Genomic DNA, 22,333 nt, shown 5'->3' with positions numbered 1-22,333 from the left:
GCTTAGCTTTCCGAGCTTCCCTCGGGTCCTCTTCAGACGTGTGTTCGAAATGGAGAGCGGTGCGCTTGATTTACCACACGGAGCAGCGCGAGAGTAAAGCATGAGGGAGGGGCTAATAATCGGCTCAGTCATTTTTAATGATCGTTGAAAGCCCAGATCGTAATTGTGATTAAAATTCGATTAATTCAGCAGCCCTACCTGAGATTAATTCTATGTTTACCTGTCAGATCTTAACTGCTTACAGTTAAGCAACATATTCATATTTAATTGAAATATGAACAAATTATCTTTTGATTGCTGGCTCAAAGAGTCTTTATGGAAATCCTGTTTGACTTTTTGTCATTTTAATTCTCTTTTCCATTTGCCAGAACAGTTCTCCACAGTCACTGTCCATATGGGTCAGTGGGACCAAGAAGCACTCTGCTAATGTGTGGACTCTGACCAGCAACATCCAGCAAGACCCAGACAGCGTTTTCTATCTCCCAGCTGGAGTTTTTTGTTTGTCTGTGACTGGAGAGTCAGTTTTTTGTTGAGCTTCACACTTGCAGAGGTAAGTCCGTTTGCAGAGATCCCTCCCACCCTGGCTTTTATGTGCTAGATTTCTTATCTGAAACAGTAATATTTCAGTGACAGCTGCTTATACCACAGGTTAACACACGCTACTGATCCCTGATGGGAGAATCATCACCTCTGCCAACAAAGAAGCCTGGTGGATGTTTGTTTACAGTCTGATGATGGGACATCATGCTCTGCATCTTCAAAGTTTGCCTCCTCATTATTATTCATACACAATAATGTGAAGTATGCTCATATCTAGTATAACTGAACAAACATGGTGCTCTTCATTTATGGAGGCTGTTGAGTCTGAATGTTGGATGTTGTGTATCTCGTGTTCTCTGGGCTTTGTTGTCCTCAGTCTTTTTGCAGGATCAGAAAACAAAACCAGGAGGCGCGTAAATGTTTCTTCTCCAATTGGATGATGATAAGACTGTGACACGGGATGCTACCTTTAGTCTTGTGATGAAGCAAAGCTCAGGAAGAAGTGGGATTAAATGGTACCCACATGTGTGCTGCTGAGAAGGATGTACAGGGGCACCTGCAGCCAAATCCAAGCCGCCTCAGGTTAGTTGTAGTTGCAGAACGCTATAGGACTGAGACAGCAGTCCACAGTACTGTAATGATGATTCTGACTTTGGTCATGGTTGCAGAATATTTTAAATAATATACAATCTTATTTTTTGTAATTCATTTTTTTCTGAATTGAAAATACTATATTGTATTCATACAGAATCAGTATGGTATCATTGTTTGTCTGTTCACTGATTGCTGAAACTAAGAGCTAGTTTGATCTATTTAGATCTAAAGTATCCCAACTCGAGCTCTAATGTTTCTTCACCGCTGTGTGTGTGATTTCCTACATGCTGGCAGAGCAGCAGTTTGTGCTCACAGATGATGATGGTGTGGAGAGACGGTGGTGTTTCCTCAGAAGAACTAGCAGAGTCACAAAGGACACGAGTCCATCTCACCACCTTGACTTGCTGACTGATGCTCGTCTGCACTGCACAGAGGAAATCAACTGACTGAGGTTTGTCCAGTGCAGTGTTATGAAATGTATATATTTTTTTATGCTTACAGATATGTTTTTCTTGACAGAGGGGCTCTGCAGAGGTTAGACAAGGCAGAGAAAATGACAATTATGATCTTTCATTGGAGGCTGCAAATAAACCGTACACAGCTAAAATAGTTGTCAGTTTTAGACTTGAATGTTCTTTATACAGGCACATGTTGTACATAGTATGATTAGAGCAGCAAGCCAAATGCTCCTGGTGCGACCTAGATCTCGGCTTAAGACCAGAGGTGACCGCGAATAACCTCCCTCAAGCTATTCGTGCATCTGATTCAATTCATTCTTTTAAATCTTGATTAAAAACATATTTATTTAGCCTTGCTTTCCCAACCTCCTAGACCTCGCACTTTTAAGTGTACTGTAACTTACCTTTTTTGCTTTATTAATGTTTCAAACGTTTTAACATTCAGCCTTTTGGGTTGTGCCTACTATGCCTGGTGTATTATTGGTTAGTTATGTCTCCGGCCTGTTAGTGTATTTTATTTGTATTTATTATTGCTCTTAACTCGTTCTGTGAAGCACTTTGGCATACCTGTGGTTTTTAAATGTTCTATATAAATAAAATTGTATTGTATTGTATGTGCTTTACATTTTACTATGATTTACTGGGATATTTGTTGCCTGATGTTCAGCAGGAATGGAGAAATGGAATCAAAAGGAGATGTTTTTGCTGACTTTGTAATGTTGTGAGTAAATCTTCAATATTATTTATTTGCTTGGTTATTTTAGGAGTGCTTCTGAGTGGAGGAGAGAGGAGTCATCATCCAGCTTCAAAGAAAACATCCAGGTAAAGTGACGTGGATCAGTGGATAAACTTGACTCCCCTTTAAAGGAGACACTCTTAGAGAGAGACGATCTGAGCCATCCTTAAACGATAGTGTTTTCAAATACACAAACATTTCTAAAGGACAAAAATGAACATCCCACTTTGACTGCAATACAAATAAATCTTTGCATGTGTGTTTTCAAACTCTCAGATGGGCAGGATATCACTATTGGACTGTGTAACCTGCCGGAGCAGCATTGAATGACCACCACACATGAGCATGTTCCTGCAACATTCAGCATCTGATCCTTCATCTGTGTGCTGCTGCTTTTGGTAAGTAGAGTTACCTAACTACAGTAACTCTAAACATATGCCATCCATTTCTAATGGCCTGGTTACTTCCTGTCAGTTACTTTAGAAACCATGTGGTCACCTGACCTAACACTGTTTCTTCTTCTTCCCCTTAATGTTGAAGTGTCAAATGTCAAACAGCTGGAGAGGAAACTACACCAGTGTACTGAGATGTTTCACCAACACGTGCCAGACGCTGTTCCTTCATGGTGACATTACCAGAGTCAGTCCCGCCCACCTCAGGACCTCGCCATTGATCATGATGATTATAATGATGACAGCACGCGGAAATAAGACTGTAAAAATCCACGACCAGAATGTTTAGATGCTTTCTAATGCATACTGAGTTTTTGTCTCTCTCTTTTTTTTTTTTTTTACCTCATCTGTTACTAACAAAGTTCACCAAACTCACACAGTTTACATTCTGTATGTTTCCATCTTTACCAGCCACACTCTAACTGCAATTAAGGAAATAATCCTTAGAAATCGTTGTTTTTCCCTTTTGTAATTGATGATAATTCAGTGAATATACTGCGCTGCTTCCTTTTATTGCGTCACACATTGTTTCAAGTTTTTCAGTGTCCAATTATTTTTTACTGCTGTTTGAATTCCCAGTATGTTTGACCCTGTAGACTGTTTGATGGACTGCTTGTCTTCCTGTTTGTAACCACCGCCTGTTTTTGACTAAAGAGTTGGATTTTTGACTTTAACACAGCCTCTGCGTGTCCTCCCTTTGTGTCCTCTTCCTCTGTGAATGTGTTGCATGTGTCACAGATTCATTTTATTAACAGCTTTCCCACAGTGAGTTGCATCAGCATGCATTCACAGCACATTTCAGAAGGATTCAGATTAATAGAGTGATCATATAGTCAGAATTATCCTGACAGAGTGCCACTATAAATTACCTTTCATCAGGTAAATTTTAAAGTTCAGTATTTCAAAGCAGGACTTATGAAGAATCATATTGGCATTAGGACTGTAAGAATATGTACTTACAAAGTCTAATTTTTCTAATTATGTTAGAATATTGGAAGACAATCAACTTTTAGTGTTTTCTGAAAATTTATTATTTTGAAATACAGGGAGTGCAGAATTATTAGGCAACTGAGTATTTTGTCCACGTCATCCTCTTCATGCATGTTGTCTTACTCCAAGCTGTATAGGCTCGAAAGCCTACTACCAATTAAGCATATTAGGTGATGTGCATCTCTGTAATGAGAAGGGGTGTGGTCTAATGACATCAACACCCTATATCAGGTGTGCATAATTATTAGGCAACGTCCTTTCCTTTGGCAAAATGGGTCAAAAGAAGGACTTGACAGGCTCAGAAAAGTCAAAAATAGTGAGATATCTTGCAGAGGGGTGCAGCAGTCTCAAAATTGCAAAGCTTCTGAAGCGTGATCATCGAACAATCAAGCGTTTCATTCAAAATGGTCAACAGGGTCGCAAGAAGCGTGTGGAAAAACCAAGGCGCAGAATAACTGTCCATGAACTGAGAAAAGTCAAGCGTGCAGCTGCCAAGATGCCACTTGCCACCAGTTTGGCCATATTTCAGAGCTGCAACATCACTGGAGTGCCCAAAAGCACAAGGTGTGCAATACTCAGAGACATGGCCAAGGTAAGAAAGGCTGAAAGACGACCACCACTGAACAAGACACACAAGCTGAAACGTCACGACTGGGCCAAGAAATATCTCAAGACTGGTTTTTCTAAGGTTTTATGGACTGATGAAATGAGAGTGAGTCTTGATGGGCCAGATGGATGGGCCCGTGGCTGGATTGATAAAGGGCAGAGAGCTCCAGTCCGACTCAGACACCAGCAAGGTGGAGGTGGAGTACTGGTTTGGGCTGGTATCATCAAAGATGAGCGTGTGGGGCTTTTTCGGGTTGAGGATGGACTCCCAGTCCTACTGCCAGTTTCTGGAAGACACCTTCTTCAAGCAGTGGTACAGGAAGAAGTCTGCATCTGTCTTGACAATGCTCCATCACACGTGTCCAAGTACTCCACAGCGTGGCTGGCAAGAAAGGGTATAAAAGAAGAAAAACTAATGACATGACCTCCTTGTTCACCTGATCTGAACCCCATTGAGAACCTGTGGTCCATCATCAAATGTGAGATTTACAAGGAGGGGAAACAGTACACCTCTCTGAACAGTGTCTGGGAGGCTGTGGTTGCTGCTGGACACAATGTTGATGGTGAACAGATCAAAACACTGACAGAATCCATGGATGGCAGGCTTTTGAGTGTCCTTGCAAAGAAAGGTGGCTATATTGGTCGCTGATTTGTTTTTGTTTTGTTTTTGAATGTCAGAAATGTATATTTGTGAATGTGGAGATGTTATATTGGTTTCACTGGTAAAAATAAATAATTGAAATGGGTATATATTTGTTTTTTGTTAAGTTGCCTAATAATTATGCACAGTAATAGTCACCTGCACACATATGGAACGCCAGGACTGCCATAATGAATTAATTAAATACACCATTAAATAATTAATTAAATGTGGCAATAATTAATTAAAATTGGAATTAATTAATTAAATAAATAGTTATGACACATGTAATTAATTAATTATTGACACATTTAATTAATTATTTATGTATTTCACATTTTAATTAATTATTGACACATTTAATTAATTAATTATTGACACATTTCATTAATTATTTATGTATTTCACATTTTAATTAATTATTGACACATTTCATTAATTGTGTAGACTTGGGGCAGCCAGTTATCCCAGAATGCAGATCAAATCACAAGCAGCAATGGTGGTGGTGTAGTTTTAAAATACCCCGTTTTTCTGTCACCAGCTACACTTTTAACAGTGTTTTAGCCGCGAATGTCGCGACGTATGTCTGGTCAGGTTGTCAACATAGAACATGTTTGCAAAAGTGCTCAGATGTTTTCAGAGATTTCACTAGCTCTGCTAACAGTTAGCATGCAGAGTGCACCGAGGGGGTTACGTTAACCGGTTTGTTTACATATTCCACTCTCCGTGTTCCACATGTTGCATTCGCAGATTCTCATTTTCACCGAACGATCGTCTCTTTCCGCCTGGTCTTGTGTCTCTGTGCTTCTGTAACATAAAGAACGAGCTGACATTTTTCTCACGAAACCAGCGATCAGCTCAACAGACCCTCAGTTTACCTGCATGCATCCTTCTCCTCATCTGTCAGCTGTTTAACACCTGCTGCTAATTCAAGAAACACGCCTAGTTACCTGGTGATAGTCACAGTTTAACTGGGCAGCCGGTGCTCGATATAACGCAATGTCAGCGCATTTTTCTGCACAAGATAAGTAAATATAGTGTTTTCCCCGAGCGCAGAGCTGCTGGAGCTCGTTTCCTTACAGAGCACTTTATAGGCGAGCCAGCTTTATCAGCGGCTGATGTCCAATCACCGGCACACAGCTTTCAAACCTCAGCTGAGTTTTAGCTCTCAGTGGTTAAACGCTGGACTTCATTCACTCAGGTTCTGTCTGTCGGGTCACGTTTACTTCGCTGTTTTATTTACAACTGAGCAAATCGGTTTGGCTGAGGTTAAAGTTACGTTTCATAACTGCATAGTTTCACAGACGTTTAATGGTTCACTGGCACATGTGTTAGACTGAACTATCATCTAAATATCATCTGTTTTTTAATAGTTATTCAACTGTATTCTAAGCACCAGCTGTCTGTTAGAATGTGATTTTTTTTCTCTCTCTGTTGGCAGAGGTATAAAAATGCGCAGGAAAATCTGACATGCATGGCGAACTTCACCGACGATATTTAGGGAGGAATAAACACACATCAAACATAAATGAACCATTTGTCTGTCTCCATAATTGAGAGAATTTTCTCTTCTTATGTCAACACTCTCTCTCTTTTTTTTTCTTTTTTTTTGCTTTTTCGGTCATGTTATGTTTACCTGTCAAAGGCTTGTTACAAACTATGAAACACATTGTGCAGACTTCTGGATGTTAGAAGAAAACTAATACTGCTCATGAATGAGACTAAAGGCAGGAAGGTGTCCTTTAAAACTAAACATGTTAATAGGACCTCCCTGTTTATATCATAGTTTAAGATATAGCACGTGTATTTCAGTAATAGCCTGCTGAGGCCACTATACGTGCTGGCCTCATATCAAATGTGAAGGCAGACTGAGTCTATGTTTGACGTTTTTTATATCTAATCTTCCTTTTCAAACATTTAAACAGCAGCGAGTCTGCAGCTGAGGGAATACAAATTCAAATTGTCGGATCAGGTTTGCTCGTTTCTTGGATTCATTTGGTGATTTATTAAATGTATAACTGTTATTCTAATCTGCTGCTGAGTCTCTTACACTTTTCTTTATGCTGTATATTTTCACGTCTCTGGAATAGTTGGCAGTTAGATAGTCAGCTGGGAAACTTTGTGTTAACTCATGGAGCTGAGGATATCGTGGATATGCTGACCTCGCTGCGTGGTGTACAGAGCGAGGTCAGCATGATTAATATTCACAATAAAAATATTAGCCGAACATCATGAAGTCTGTATGTGTTTCATAGTGTCGAACAACCTTTGTACAGTTAAAGCCAGCAGTTACTACATGACGGAAACACCAACGTTATCTCTTTTATGTGTTTGTACACAGGTCACGCTGATTACTGAACAAAAACCCAAAGATCAGATGTTAAACAGATTTATTTGCTCTCTCTCTTCCTTAAACATGTTTTTAATGTTAGTTATAATTCAGAATTGGCGACTGAAACACGTAGGACACATAAGAACATCAGGAAATAAAACATCGATAAATATAACCTCAGTAAAAGAAGTCAGCGGGGGTTACTACAGCTGTGTACCGGGGCCTGCGCTTTGTCGGTGGGATTGCTTGCGAGGCGAGCGGGTCTATCCCACGCTTTGCCGTGAGACTGGGCAGACATCTCCGAAATCATCGAAACACTTTTGCAAAGAGGCTGTATCTTGACAAACCGACCAGACACATGAAGATTAAACCACTACATTCTCGGCTAAAAAAATATTAAAACGGTATTTGGTAACACACAAACAGGGTTTTTCAAAGCTCAGTTCTGTTAGCTTCCACATGCCGGTTGTTGTGTGCTAGAAACAATGGCCACCAGGCCAAAGCAATGGTTTTGACTCGATCAGCGTTAACCCCGCCCCCTGAGTTTGATGGGTGAGGCTGACAGATAAAATTATTTCATGATGAGAGCCAGGCGTCAGGACTGCCAAAATGAAATAAATAAATATATCATTAAATAATTAATTAAATGTGTCAATAATTAATGAAATGTGTCAATAATTAATTAAAATGTGAAATACATAAATAATTAATTAAATGTGTCAATAATTAATTAATTAAATGTGTCAATAATTAATTAAAATGTGAAATACATAAATAATTAATTAAATGTGTCAATAATTAATTAATTACATGTGTCATAACTATTTATTTAATTAATTAATTCCAATTTTAATTAATTATTGACACATTTAATTAATTATTTAATGGTGTATTTAATTAATTCATTATGGCAGTCCTGGCGTTCCATACACACACAGATATCCCCCTAAAATAGCTAAAACTAAAAACAAACTAAAAACTACTTCCAAAAACATTCAGCTTTGATATTAATGAGTTTTTTGGGTTCATTGAGAACATGGTTGTTGTTCAATGATAAAATTATTCCTCAAAAATACAACTTGCCTAATAATTCTGCACTCCCTACATATATATATATATATATATATATACATATATATATATATATATATATATATATATATATATATATATACAAATATAAACACCCAGCACGCCCCTGCGGGCGGTTTATCCTTCAAGCTCGGGTCCTCTACCAGAGGCCTGGGAGCTTGAGGGTCCTGCGCAGTATCTTAGCTGTTCCCAGGACTGCGCTCTTCTGGACAGAGATCTCCGATGTTATTCCCGGGATCTGCTGGAGCCACTCGCCTAGCTTGGGAGTCACCGCACCTAGTGCTCCGATTACCACGGGGACCACCGTTACCTTCACCCTCCACATCCTCTCGAGCTCTTCTCTGAGCCCTTGGTATTTCTCCAGCTTCTCGTGTTCCTTCTTCCTGATATTGCTGTCATTCGGAACCGCTACATCGATCACTACGGCCGTCTTCTTCTGTTTGTCTACCACCACTATGTCTGGTTGGTTAGCCACCACCATTTTGTCCGTCTGTATCTGGAAGTCCCACAGGATCTTAGCTCGGTCATTCTCCACCACCCTTGGGGGCATCTCCCATTTTGACCTCGAGACTTCCAGATTATACTTGGCACAGATGTTCCTGTACACTATGCCGGCCACTTGGTTATGGCGTTCCATGTATGCCTTGCCTGCTAGCATCTTGCACCCTGCTGTTATGTGCTGGATTGTCTCTGGGGCATCTTTACACAGCCTGCACCTGGGGTCTTGCCTGGTGTGATAGACCCCAGCCTCTATGGATCTTGTGCTCAGAGCTTGTTCTTGTGCTGCCATGATTAGTGCCTCTGTGCTGTCTTTCAGTCCAGCTTTGTCCAGCCACTGGTAGGATTTCTGGATATCAGCCACCTCCTCTATCTGCCGGTGGTACATACCGTGCAGGGGCCTGTCCTTCCATGATGGTTCCTCGTCTCCCTCCTCTTTCTTGGGTTTCTGCTGCCTGAGGTATTCACTGAGCACTCGGTCAGTTGGGGCCATCTTCCCAATGTATTCTTGGATGTTCCTTGTCTCATCCTGGACTGTGGTGCTGACACTCACCAGTCCCCGGCCCCCTTCCTTCCGCTTAGCGTACAGCCTCAGGGTGCTGGACTTGGGGTGAAACCCTCCATGCATGGTAAGGAGCTTTCTTGTCTTTATGTCAGTGGCTTCTATCTCCTCCTTTGGCCAGCCTATTACCCCAGCAGGGTACCTGATCACGGGCAGGGCGTACGTGTTGATGGCCCGGATCTTGTTCTTACCATTCAGCTGACTCCTCAGGACTTGCCTGACCCTCTGCAGGTACTTGGTGGTTGCAGCTTTTCTAGCGGCCTCTTCATGGTTCCCATTCGCCTGCGGGATCCCCAGGTACTTGTAACTGTCCTCTATGTCTGCAATGTTGCCTTCTGGTAGTTCAATCCCCTCAGTTCTGACTACCTTCCCTCTTTTTGTTACCATCCGACTACACTTCTCCAGTCCGAACGACATTCCAATGTCATTGCTGTATAGCCTGGTAGTGTGGATCAGTGAATCGATGTCTCGTTCACTCTTGGCATACAGCTTGATGTCATCCATGTACAGGAGGTGGCTGACAACTGCTCCGTTCCGTAGTCGGTATCCGTAGCCAGTCTTGTTAATGATCTCACTGAGGGGGTTCAGGCCTATGCAGAACAGCAGTGGGGACAGAGCATCTCCTTGGTAGATCCCGCACTTGATGGTGACTTGTGCTATGGGCTTGGAGTTGGCCTCTAGTGTTGTACGCCACATCCCCATTGAGTTCCTGATGAAGGCTCTTAGGGTCCCATTGATCTTGTACAATTCTAGGCATTCCAGTATCCAGCTGTGGGGCATTGAGTCATAGGCCTTCTTGTAATCAATCCAGGCAGTGCACAGGTTGGTCAGTCTGGTCTCGCAGTCTCGGCTGATTGTTCTGTCTACCAGTAGCTGGTGTTTTGCGCCTCTGGTATTCTTGCCAATTCCTTTCTGTGTCCCGCTCATGTATTGACCCATGTGCCTGTTCATCTTAGCCGATATTGATAGGTTTGTAGCTTGAACCTATTCGCTGGAACGTTGAGGACAATATAATTACACAGCAAGCAAGACACGAAGTAGGCAAAGTTCTTCATGTTACTCGTGCACGGGAGAGACCGGACAAACGCTGTTCCTTCGCTTGACCCCAGTTGCTCTCGTCCGTTCTCCCGTAACACTGCCCTTTTATTGAGGTTACATGAATATGCATAGGTTCATTAACATATGACGTCTACATAGGTATACATGTGAACAAAGAATACTGTCTGTCTGTGTGTGTGTGTGTGTGTGTGTGTGTGTGTGTGTGTGTGTGTGTGTGTGTGTGTGTGTGTGTGTGTGTGTGTGTGTGTGGTCAAGGTGTGACCCTGTGAAGACTCCCCAAACGCTGGTGCCAGGAGCGGGTCCATCTGAACAAAAGGCTCTTATACTTAAACAGATATACGTGTGTTTGCTATGCCATATATCAACAAGAGAAGATACGACCTCTCCTAGGAGGTGTGTGATCTATGCCAGAACACTCTGTAGAGGAGTGAACGCACTCCCCTCTTCACACAGAGTTGTTACAGACCTCCTAGGATGAGACATTCTTTCAATCTACAAATGATTATACACCTCTAAGCATATATGGTTAAATATTTCTAAGCATAAATGACAATGAACAATACAAAACCTAACAGATATGATGCCTGACAGGAGCTTCCATGTAGTGCTGAGGCAGGTTATTGGTCGGTAGTTGGAGGGGACCGGTCCCTTCTTGGGGTCCTTGGGGATCAGGACCGTCCGACCTTCGGTTAGCCATTCCGGGTGTCTCTTGTTAACTAGCAGCTGGTTCATTTGTGCTGCCAGACGCTTGTGGAGTGCAGTCAGCTTCTTTAGCCAGTAGGCGTGAACCATGTCGGGCCCTGGTGCTGTCCAACTCTTCATACTGGACACCCTTTCTTGGATATCTGCCACTGTGATGGTTACTGGACCCTGTTCAGGGAGGTCGCTGTGGTCTGCCCTCAGATCCACTAGCCACTGAGCATTGCCGTTATGGGTTGCGTCCTTCTCCCATATGCTCTTCCAGTATTGCTCCGTCTCCAGCCTTGGTGGTGCTGTTCTCTTATTGTTCCCTTGCCACTGAGAGTACACCTTTGCTGGTTCTGTGGAGAACAGCTGGTTTATTCTCCTGCCTTCTATCTCTCTGGTGTACCTCCTCAAGCGGCTGGCCAAGGCTGTGAGTCTTTGCTTGGCAGTTTCCAAGGCCTCAGGTATGGACAGCTTGCTGTATTTCTTATGCACCTTCTTTGTCGCACCCTTCTGCAACTCCGTTAGTTGGCTGACCTCCCTCCGTGCTACTTTGATCTTGCCCTCTAGCCTCCTTCTCCATGGAGGGTACTGCCCCTTGTGGCTGTTCAACTTGTAGCCAAGCATCTCACTGATCACTGCTGCCGTATTGTAGATCAGCTTGTTAGTGTCGGTAATCGTGGTTGTAGGTATTGTCCGTAGTGCTGCATTAACATCATCTAGCAGACCTTCTGAGGGTACTTCACGTAATCTTGGTAACCGGCTACGGGGGATCCAGGTTTCAAGCTTGGCCATGATCCTATTTTTCAGGTCAGTTCCTCTCGCACTCAACGGTCCTTCTCCTATCGCACTTGGGGCTATGTACCCAATCTCGGGTGGGGGTGATGATATCTCCCCCTGACCTGGCATACTGACTCCTCCTTGCCGTAGCATTTGTGTTGTACCTCGTCAATCTCTAGCTGTGAGAGCAGTCCCTTCTTTCGAATGTTGGAACACTGAGCTACTAGTTGTTTCGCTGTCATTGTGGATGTTGGGTATTGAAGAATCCATAGGTCCCTCATCCTATTCATGTAGCCCCTTCCGCCGGGGTTACTTGCGTAGTAGCATTCCAACAACGCCCTGTTTTCGTCTCTTGCCCACCGATGCCTTCTTGTTCCAGTAGCCCACTTTTCGTCAGGGTGCCCTGGTTCCTCAACACCTGACGCGGACCTTGTTGATCCGGGCGACGTCCGAGCCGGCATGCCTTCATATTTATCAGTCTCGCTCATGTCTGCGGTAGGCTTGCTTAGCATAGGGGGTCTAGCCTTAGGACCCTTACTGGATACAGACGCCCCAGGCAGGAATCGAACTTGCGATCCTCTATATATATATATATATATATATATATATATATATATATATATATATATATATATATATATATATATATATATATATATATATATATATACATATATATATATATACATATATATATATATACATACATATATATACATACATATATACATATATATATATATACATACATATATATACATACATATATATACATATATATATATACATATATATATATATATATATATATATATACATACATATACATACATATACATATATATACATACATATACATACATACATACATATCACTGTTAACCTTTGCTGTATTTTTCACAGTAAAATACCACAAAATGCCCAGTAACTTACCTGAAAACATTTCTACGGTTAATTACTGTAATTTGCTTTGCATTATGGGTATATTAAGGTTATTTACATCTACTTACTGTATTTTTTAAAATTGCGGTAGTAGTTATACCTACCGTTAACACTTTAGCAGTAGTGCTACTGTATTATGTGATTTGAATGGTTCATCATACTGTTTGTGTATTTTTACTCTTTCAGTGGTTGGTTGCAATAGTGCATTACATTTAAACTCTTTCACTGCCAACCACTTCCAGATTTTCCTCCAACCTATGCCATTTGTCAGTATGATACCAGTGAAAGTATTATGGTTTTGACTTTTTAGGGGACTTGCCTGTGTGTAAGGTTCAAGAATTCTGATCATCTAATCTGCTGCATGCAGTTGTATGCACATGCACAGCTGCTGCAAATGTGTGCTTGCCACTGCGTTGCCAAAGGCGAACTTCAGTCAGTGGAGAATATTGTTATAATTTGGCGGAGGCTTCTCAGTCGAGCAGTAACTGAATTGCTCATTTACTGAACGTGCAACATGTACAGAACTCTTCTGGGAACTAGTCAACCCAACTTAGTGAAACACACACTGAATGCATGCTGGCCCCGCCCACCCACCTACCTCTACCAACCACCACTCCATATCCTGACTGACATGACCTGTGATCCAGTGATTGACAGGAAAGGAAAGACAGGCCAACTTTGTTAACTCTTCGTTACGATATGCTCGAGAGGACAAAAGATTTTGCACCTTGTTATTGTTGGACCTCTGTGTGGAAACTGCAAACGGGACGTAATAAGGTAATGCAAAGGACTCTCCTACCTAACATACTCGTTTATTAATTTTTAAGAGCATATATTTTTTGTGTGTGTGTGGGGGAGGGGGGGCTTAAAATCGGTGTTAGCTTGGTCGAAATAACACATTAGCGGAATTATTCTGGAAAAAAATAGGTTGTGTGTGTTTTTTTTTCTTTTCTTATTTAAATATATATTTAGATATATATTTTCCACGGGGAGGGGCGAGGAACACAGGCGCAACGACAGTCTTTGTCTTTTTCCCGCCGAGTGTGGTGCATTGTCCTCCTGCGCTTCTGTTCTATGACTATTGAGAAGCTGGCCACGCTAACAGTGGGACATTTAGCTTCAGCTAAAGCAGCAGGTAAAAATACACATTTAATGAGAATAAAGAAAGACAACTTTTTTGGGGGAAATTTAGAGACTGCTAAAACAATCTTATCCAGTTTTGAACTTGCTCATGTAGGTTAGCCTGCTTTATTTAATTTTGTGTGAGCTGCAGTACACAACATTAAAAAGTTAATATAACATTAGGTTGGTGGCGCCAGGAACTCCAACCTAAGTTTAATATTTATTATTTTTTTAAGTGGGAAGGGGAGCATGTTTTTTTTCCTTTAATACAACGTCTTCCAGGGTCTTTTTCATAGGAAAACCATGTAACGTCTGTGTTAGGTTGGTCAAAAGAGCAATTAGTTGAATTATTCTGGAAAAGATGGGTTGTGTGTGTTTTTTTCTCTTATTTACTTATGTAAATATATTTTTCAAGGGTTAAATAAATGCAACATTAAATTAACAATTGTCTCTCTGTCTTTTCCCGCCCAGTGTGGTGCATTGCTGTCCTCCTGCCCTGACAGTGTGATGTAGCCTCAGTGTTTGTGTTTTAAAGGCTTTTTCCACCAAGATGTCTGTTGAGAGAGAGATGACCTTACCCATCACACCAAGGGTAATAGCGCTTGGTAAGTAAATAGTTTCAATCCTCTTGTAATATTTTTGTAAAAAATCTATGTAATTATTGTGGTATTTGTACCCACAACAACTTATTTAACAGGGGTTTGTCTGTTTTATATTGTATAAAAATAGAATACACACAGTTTGCTGCTGTTTCTCTTATTATTTATTATACACAATGACCAACAGGAAAAAACAGCCTAACATTTCAGCACAGGCCAAAATGCCAAAACATTAGGCAGTTTTTTCCTGTAATTGATCATAATTTTCATTACATAATAAATAATAAGAGAAATAGCAGCAAACCGTGTGGATTCTATTTTTGTACAGTGTGAGGCCTGCTATCCAGCATTCTTGTGGAAACCGTATTTGTAAGGGTGAGCACATTGTCTTATTGGACTCTTGTCTGTTTTTAGGGAATAATTTCATGTCTGCAAGCCGCTAGATGATCAGTTTGGAGGGCAAGGTATTTTATGAGCCTGAGCAGATGCATGACTTCGCCAGCACCCTTGCTGTCTTCTTTGCGTCATACTACGTTTTCAACCTTGAGTATCAGGAGTCAGCGTCCATCACACTGGAGATGATACAGAGGTAAATACTTTACACCATTAAAGCTTACACCATTTAAGAATGAAATATATGTGATAGCTTGACTACAGTTGCAGAAACATATAGGTGATTGCTGTAATGTATGTTTTAATTTTGAAATTAAAGCAGCCTTTTTTCCGTTATAAGGTTCTTTGTGAGGATCAATCCAGACATGGGAACAAAATGCCCTGCAAAACTTGGTACAAGCCGCAAGACAGGTCGTGTCGTAAAGAGGAAGGTTACAAGCATCAGCCCTCGGATCACCACCTTCCTCCAGCGGCTCTCTGAGTTTGAATGGAGGACTTCCAACTAGGTAAGAATACAGAGATGATAATATATTTTACATAGCTGATAATTACACAAATACACATACTGTACACACATCCATACAACAGTATGAATGATCTCAGACAGATGTGAACAAGTGAATAACCTGAGCAAACATGAATATTGATGATGTGTCTTTGACAGGTGGTGATAAAGACTACGCTGAACCCGACCATCCTGGTAATGGAAATCTAAATCCCATGTCTATTTCCTGGGACCCACTGATAATTATTACATTTTGTAAATGATTTTTGTTTTACAATTGTAATAGTTTATTTAATGTTCATGCTGGTGGGTTTGTCCTGTTTTTAGTGGAATTAAAAACTGTTTTCCTTAAAAAAAAATCAGACACAGAAAGGTGAAGGACTGTGTAGTTTTCATGTACGCTTCTATTTATTTTGGTTATTGACATTGTTTTTATTCAGTTGAAAAATGTTTTTCTTGTTAAAAAAAATATCAACAATAAATGTTGGTTTAATTCACTATTCTGAGACTACTTTATTGAATTATATTGTTTTTTGTAAATGTTCTTATATTGAATATGAATGTTAATATTATTTTATATGCTGTAAAACACAATTACAGTCTAAACAAATTATACTGTACACAATTACAGTGTTATACCATAAACCACGTTTACAGTAAAGCTGCATTACCACAAACAACATTTACAGTAAAGCTGTTATACTGTTATATATGTTTACAGTAAAGTGGTTGAACTGTAAAACATCACAACAGTAAAGATACTGTAGATCAGTAATTACAGTAACTTACTGGCAATAGTGTTGCCAGTAAGTTACTGTAAAAATACAATAAAATGTCTAACAGTACATACGAATATACACACGTATACACACACACGTGTACACACACACACACGTACACACACACACACGTACACACACACACACACGTACACACACACACGTACACACACACACGTACACACACACGTGTACACACACACACGTATATACACACACACGTGTACACACACACACACGTATATACACACACACGTGTACACACACACGTATATACACACACGTATATACACACATGTGTGTATATACGTATATACACACACGTATATACACACACACGTATACATGTATGTGTGTATATACGTATGTACACACATACGTATACATGTATGTGTGTATATACACGTATATACACACATACATGTATACACATACATATACATATACACATATATACACATACACACACACACACACACACACACACACACACACACACATACATACATACATACATATCCTTATAACCTTTGAATACGTATTACTACAGAAAATAGCAATAAAGTTTTTCTGTAATCACCATTGCAGGTCAGTACCAGTAACTTGTAACAATGATTTATTTTTACTTTATTTATTTTTTTAATTTTTTATTTATTTTTGGTCATCGTGTGTTAGTGGCCAGAAAGGCAATTTAATGACCAAATAACCACTGAAATGCCCACAAAAATGATCAAAATTTCTATTTCAGTGTGTGTGCTTCTGTGTGCATCCTCAAGCAGCAAGATGTTCTAACCACAGTAGAGTGGTTTTTGTAGGCACACTTTCTACACCTGGTGCAAGGGGCTGCTGTTCCAATCTTGGAGGTGCGCCTTTTGCACCTTCTTCTCATTTTGTTGATGGGGTGTGGGTCATACTGTGGTTCAGACTACTGTATCTTGAGATCAATGGCAGAAGTGGCTGAGAATCAAGGGACAAGGCCGTCTTGCAATTGTTGAGGTCACCAGCATGTGCCCAAGCTCTTCCGGGATCACTCTTTATTTGTAGGTTGTAGAGGACTCCCCCACTTCTGTGAAATTGTTTCTGATGGGACAAAGGCATCGTATCCCAAGACATCCAGGAGATTGGAGAAAAGAGCCAGCAGCCATCAGTTAGTTGTCCTTCAACAACTCGAGTTGCCAACATCCTCTCTAAGTTATTCAAGCTGTATTTGTGCCTACTGTAGTCCAGGATTGCTTCTTGCTTCCAGGCTTCCTCTATTCCCCATCACACACAGGGATCTGCTGGTTCCCTGTGTGTTGTGGTCAAAAGAAGCACATTCCTCCATTGCTTTGGCATTTGGGATATCACCATGGTAGTTTTGGTGAAGCCAAAGACAGGCAACAAAATATTCCTCTGTTGCAACTTAAGGAGCTGGGAAGGTAGCTCTAGGTTGTTTCCCCTGTGCCAGTTTTCATCTGAGGAGTTCCTCTGCCAAGGTTACCGAAGTAAAGACATTGTCCTTGGAGCTCCTCTGTCAGTTTGAGTCTGAACCCCTTTCCCTTTTTTACTTCCAGAGAGCTTCCAGTGTTGTCATCCCACATGCTATGTATTGCTTTATTCTGATGTAGGCTCACATTTCCACTTCATCTATAACCCTCCAATCCTCACACCTTTGCCTCCTGTGCAGGTTTGTAAGTGTGCACAGCAGCTGAAAGATCTCCTTTGTCATTAAAAAGTCAAAAGTAGATCTCAGGCTGCTAATGAAGGGAACTGCATAAAGGATGAGCCCTGGTTTGATACCAGTGGTTACTGGATTGTAGAGCAGTCTCTCTTCAGTAGTGGGATGCCCCCCAACCCTCATCAAAGAAGAGGATTCAGGCACTGGCTGGTACTCATCATCAGCGGTGATGTAGTCAGCCTCTTTGGAGATTGTCTCCTCATCTTCTGGAGAGGACGTTTTCTTTATCTTGGGCAGATGTCTTTTCTTCAAGGGCAGAGAACTGCTTGCTGTCCTTGCTCTCTGACCAGATCATACAAAAAGTGCTTGAAGCAGTTATGACCTTCTTGCCATATTGTCAGAATAAATGATCTGGAAGCTGTTAGGCTTACTTACAGAAGTAGCACTGTCTGCACCTGCATAAACTCCAGGCCACGCTGCAGCTGCACGTTTGAACTCTGCAAAATGTCCGGTGATCAAGGCTGGACTGGGACAAAAAAAAAAAATCAGCCCGGGCATTTTGACTAGAGACCGGCCCACCAGGATAAAGATTGAAAATCAAATCAACTCAAATCAAATCAAATCACTTTTATTGTTACATCACATGTGCAGGCACACTGGCACAGCACATGCGAGTGAAATTCTTGTGTGCGAGCCCCACAAGCAACAGAGATGTGCAAACACAACAACACAAACGAGCAAAATACAAGAATGGCCAACCTGAAACTAATAAATATATGTACAATATATAATAGTGTATGCATTTCTGGATGTGTATACTAAATATTTTCCTACGTGTGTGTGTGTGTGTGTGTGTGTGTGTGTGTGTGTGTGTGTGTGTGTGTGTATATACACATTTTTACAAATTAAATAGTAAAAAAAAAAAAAAAAAAAAAAAAAAAAATAATAATAATAATAATAATAATAATAATAATAATAATAAAATATATAAAATATACAGAGTTGAATATGTGCAAAACAAGTGGCATTTATATACAGTATGGAGTGCATAATGTTGAAGTTCCAGTAGTGAAGCTGAGGTGTCTATGAAGTGTTCAGCAGTCTGATGGCCTGATGGAAGAAGCTGTCTCTCAGTCTGCTGGTACGGGACCGGATGCTGCAGAACCTCCTTCCTGATGGAAGCAGTCTGAACAGTTTATGGCTGGGGTGACTGGAGTCCTTGATGATCCTCCCCGCTTTCCTCAGGCACCGCTTCCTGTAGATGTCTTGGAGGGAGGGAAGCTCACCTCCAATTATCCGTTCAGAGCACCGCACTACTCGCTGGAGAGCTTTGCAGTTGTAGGCGGTGCTGTTGCCATACCAGGTGGTGATGCATCCAGTGAGGATGCTCTCAATGGCACAGTGATAGAAGGTCCTGAGGATGCGGGGGCTCATGCCGAATCTTTTCAGTCTCCTGAGAAAGAAGAGGCGCTGCTGCGCCTTCTTCACTGTTTTGTTTGTGTGTACTGACCACGTAAGATCCTCAGCCAGATGTACTCCAAGGAACCGGAAGCTGCTCACTCTCTCCACAGCAGCGCCGTTGATGGTGATGGGGGTGTGTACTTCTCTGCACCTCCGGAAGTCCACTATCAACTCCTTTGTCTTTGCGACGTTGAGGGTGAGATGGTTGTCTTGACACCAGTGGGTCAGGGCGCTGACCTCCTCCCTGTAAGCCGTCTCATCACCGTTGGTGATAAGACCCACCACTGTAGTGTCATCCGCAAACTTCACAATGATGTTGGAGCTGTTAGTGGCTGTGCAGTCGTAGGTGTAGAGTGAGTACAGGAGAGGGCTCAGTACACACCCCTGTGGAGCACCAGTGTTCAGTGTGATGGGGGATGAGGTGATGCTGCCCAGTCTGACCACCTGGCGTCTGTCAGACAGGAAGCTAAGGATCCAGCTGCAGAGGGAGCTGCTCAGTCCTAGATCCTGCAGTTTCCTGTCCAGCTTCGAGGGAATGATGGTATTGAATGCTGAGCTGTAATCTACAAACAGCATTCTCACATACGTGTCTCTCTTCTCCAGGTGTGACAGGGCAGTGTGTAGTGTCAGGGCTATGGCATCATCAGTGGACCTGTTGTGGCGGTATGCAAACTGTAGAGGGTCCAATGAGTCGGGTAGTGCAGAGCAGATGAAGTCCCTGACCAGCTTCTCGAAGCATTTGCTTACGATGGGGGTCAGGGCTACAGGTCGCCAGTCGTTCAATGAGGAGATGGTGGAGGATTTGGGTACAGGGACGATGGTGGCCATTTTGAAGCAGGCTGGGACTACAGACAGAGAGAGGGAAAGGTTGAAGATGTGTGTGAACACTCCAGCCAGCATGACTTGAGGACGCGGCCGGGAATCCCGTCCGGACCAGTAGCTTTGCGCGCGTTCACCTTCCTGAAGCACTTCCGCACATCCTCCTCAGACACAGTGTGCGCACTGACGTCATCCGCGGTGCGCACACTGTCCGGTCTCATGGTGTTCGCTGCGTCGAATCTAGCGTAGAATACGTTTAGATCCTCACACAGAGAGGCTGTGGTCTGCGGTGTGCTGGTTTTCCCTCTAAAGTCTGTGATCGTGTTTAGTCCCTGCCACATACTCCGAGGGTTGTCAAACTGTTGCTCCACCCTGTCCCTGTACTCACATTTGGCTGCTTTGATTGTCTTCCGGAGTTGGTAATGTGCGTGTTTGTAGTCCGATGTGTTTGCGGAGGCAAAGGCGGTGTTCCGTGCCGCCAGTGCCGCGCGAACATCTCCGTTAATCCAGGGTTTTTGATTTGGGAAGGATTTAACTGTTCTGGATGGGACGACATCTTCCACGCATTTCCTGATAAATCCACAGACTGAGTCTGTGTATTCATCAATGTCTCTGGCGGCCACGTGAAACATTTCCCAGTCCGCGTGATCAAAACAGTCCCGCAGCGCAGACTCCGATTGGTCCGTCCAACAGTGCACCGCCCTCCAGGTTGGAGCTTCCTGTTTCAGCTTCTGCCTGTAGGCGGGCAGGAGCAGGATGGAGCAGTGATCTGATTGGCCGAATGGGGCGCGGGGGAGGGCTTTGTACGCATCCCGGAAAGAGGTGTAACAGTGGTCGAGTAGCCGGTTTCCATGTGTGTTAAAAAGGATGTGTTGATGGAGTTTTGGTGAGACTTTCTTCAGGTTTCCCTTATTAAAGTCTCCGGCTGTGATAAACGCTGCCTCTGGGTGTGCGGTTTCCTCACTGCTGATCGCGCTGTACAGTTCCCTGAGTGCACGGTCAGTGTCGGCTTGTGGGGGAATGTAAACAGCCGTAATAATCACTGCTGTAAATTCCCTCGGTAGCCAGAATGGCCGGCACTTAATCATCAGGTACTCCAGGTCCGGTGAGCAGAAGGATTTGACCGGGTGCACGTTCGCATAATCACACCAGCTGTTGTTGATCATGAAACACACACCACCGCCTCTGCTTTTCCCAGTAAGATCCTGTGACCTGTCCGCGCGGTGCACAGAGAACCCCGGCAGTTGTATTGCGGAGTCCGGTACTTTGTCCGATAGCCAGGTTTCTGTGAGGCAGATCACGCAGCAGTCCCGCATCTCTCGCTGGAATGAGATCCGTGCCCGAAGCTCGCACAGCTTGTTCTCCAGAGACTGCACATTAGCCAGTAATAAACTGGGTAACGGTGGTCTGTAAGTGTGCCGTCTCAGTCGAACCAGAACGCCAGATCTTCTCCCTCTGCGTCGGCGTTTGCGGCCTCCAGGGCCAGAGAACAAAGGCGTCTCAGGTGAGATGAATGGGGGGTCTGCAAACGGAGCGTCTGTGTTGCAAAACTTGAACTCCGGAAAGTTATAAGAAAGACCGTCTTTTATGTCCAGTAAGGTTTGTCGGTCGTACACAAGGAGACAAGTGCTGCTCGTGAAAAAATAAAGGAAAAGTAAAATTAAACACAGAAGAAAGCCGTTGCTTGGGGGAGCTCGCGACGAGGCTGCCATACTCGGCGCCATCTTGATATCAAATGTGACGTCATTCAGGGGTAAAACCGCAAAGGATTCTGAGAACTTGTGGCAAGAGGTACTAGCGCACGCAGGCTTTCAATTGAACTCAGTTACACAGCGATAAAAAGAAACCCAAAAAATGGCAAGAAGCTGTTGTATTATTAACTGCAATAGCCGGTCGCATGACAGCCACGGGAAGCCGACGGGTAAAGAGATCATTTTTTTATATCGGATTAAGTCGTTGAAGAGAATTTTTTTAAGCCATGTTTCCGAAGTAAGAGCCGACGGATGGTCTGGATATATCAAATATTGTCATGT

The 22,333-nt window shown here is 42.5% G+C and overlaps 1 long non-coding RNA gene across 1 annotated transcript; it reads left to right on the top strand.

The window, feature by feature from the left end:
• The first annotated feature begins 14,584 nt into the window (after window positions 1–14,584).
• On the top strand, window positions 14,585–15,798 carry LOC146680594 (uncharacterized). Its single transcript, XR_014917869.1, has 4 exons — window positions 14,585–14,692; window positions 15,101–15,275; window positions 15,420–15,585; window positions 15,744–15,798. It is a non-coding gene; the product is annotated as an uncharacterized LOC146680594 (long non-coding RNA).
• Window positions 15,799–22,333: the final 6,535 nt, after the last annotated feature.

This window comes from Copadichromis virginalis, linkage group LG23 (assembly GCF_057382275.1).
Source record: "Copadichromis virginalis isolate Kocher_CV1m ecotype Utaka linkage group LG23, C_Virginalis_male_GT1.1, whole genome shotgun sequence".
In the NCBI taxonomy this organism is placed as follows: Eukaryota; Metazoa; Chordata; class Actinopteri; order Cichliformes; family Cichlidae; genus Copadichromis; species Copadichromis virginalis.
This window is presented reverse-complemented; position numbering and strand designations above follow the sequence as displayed.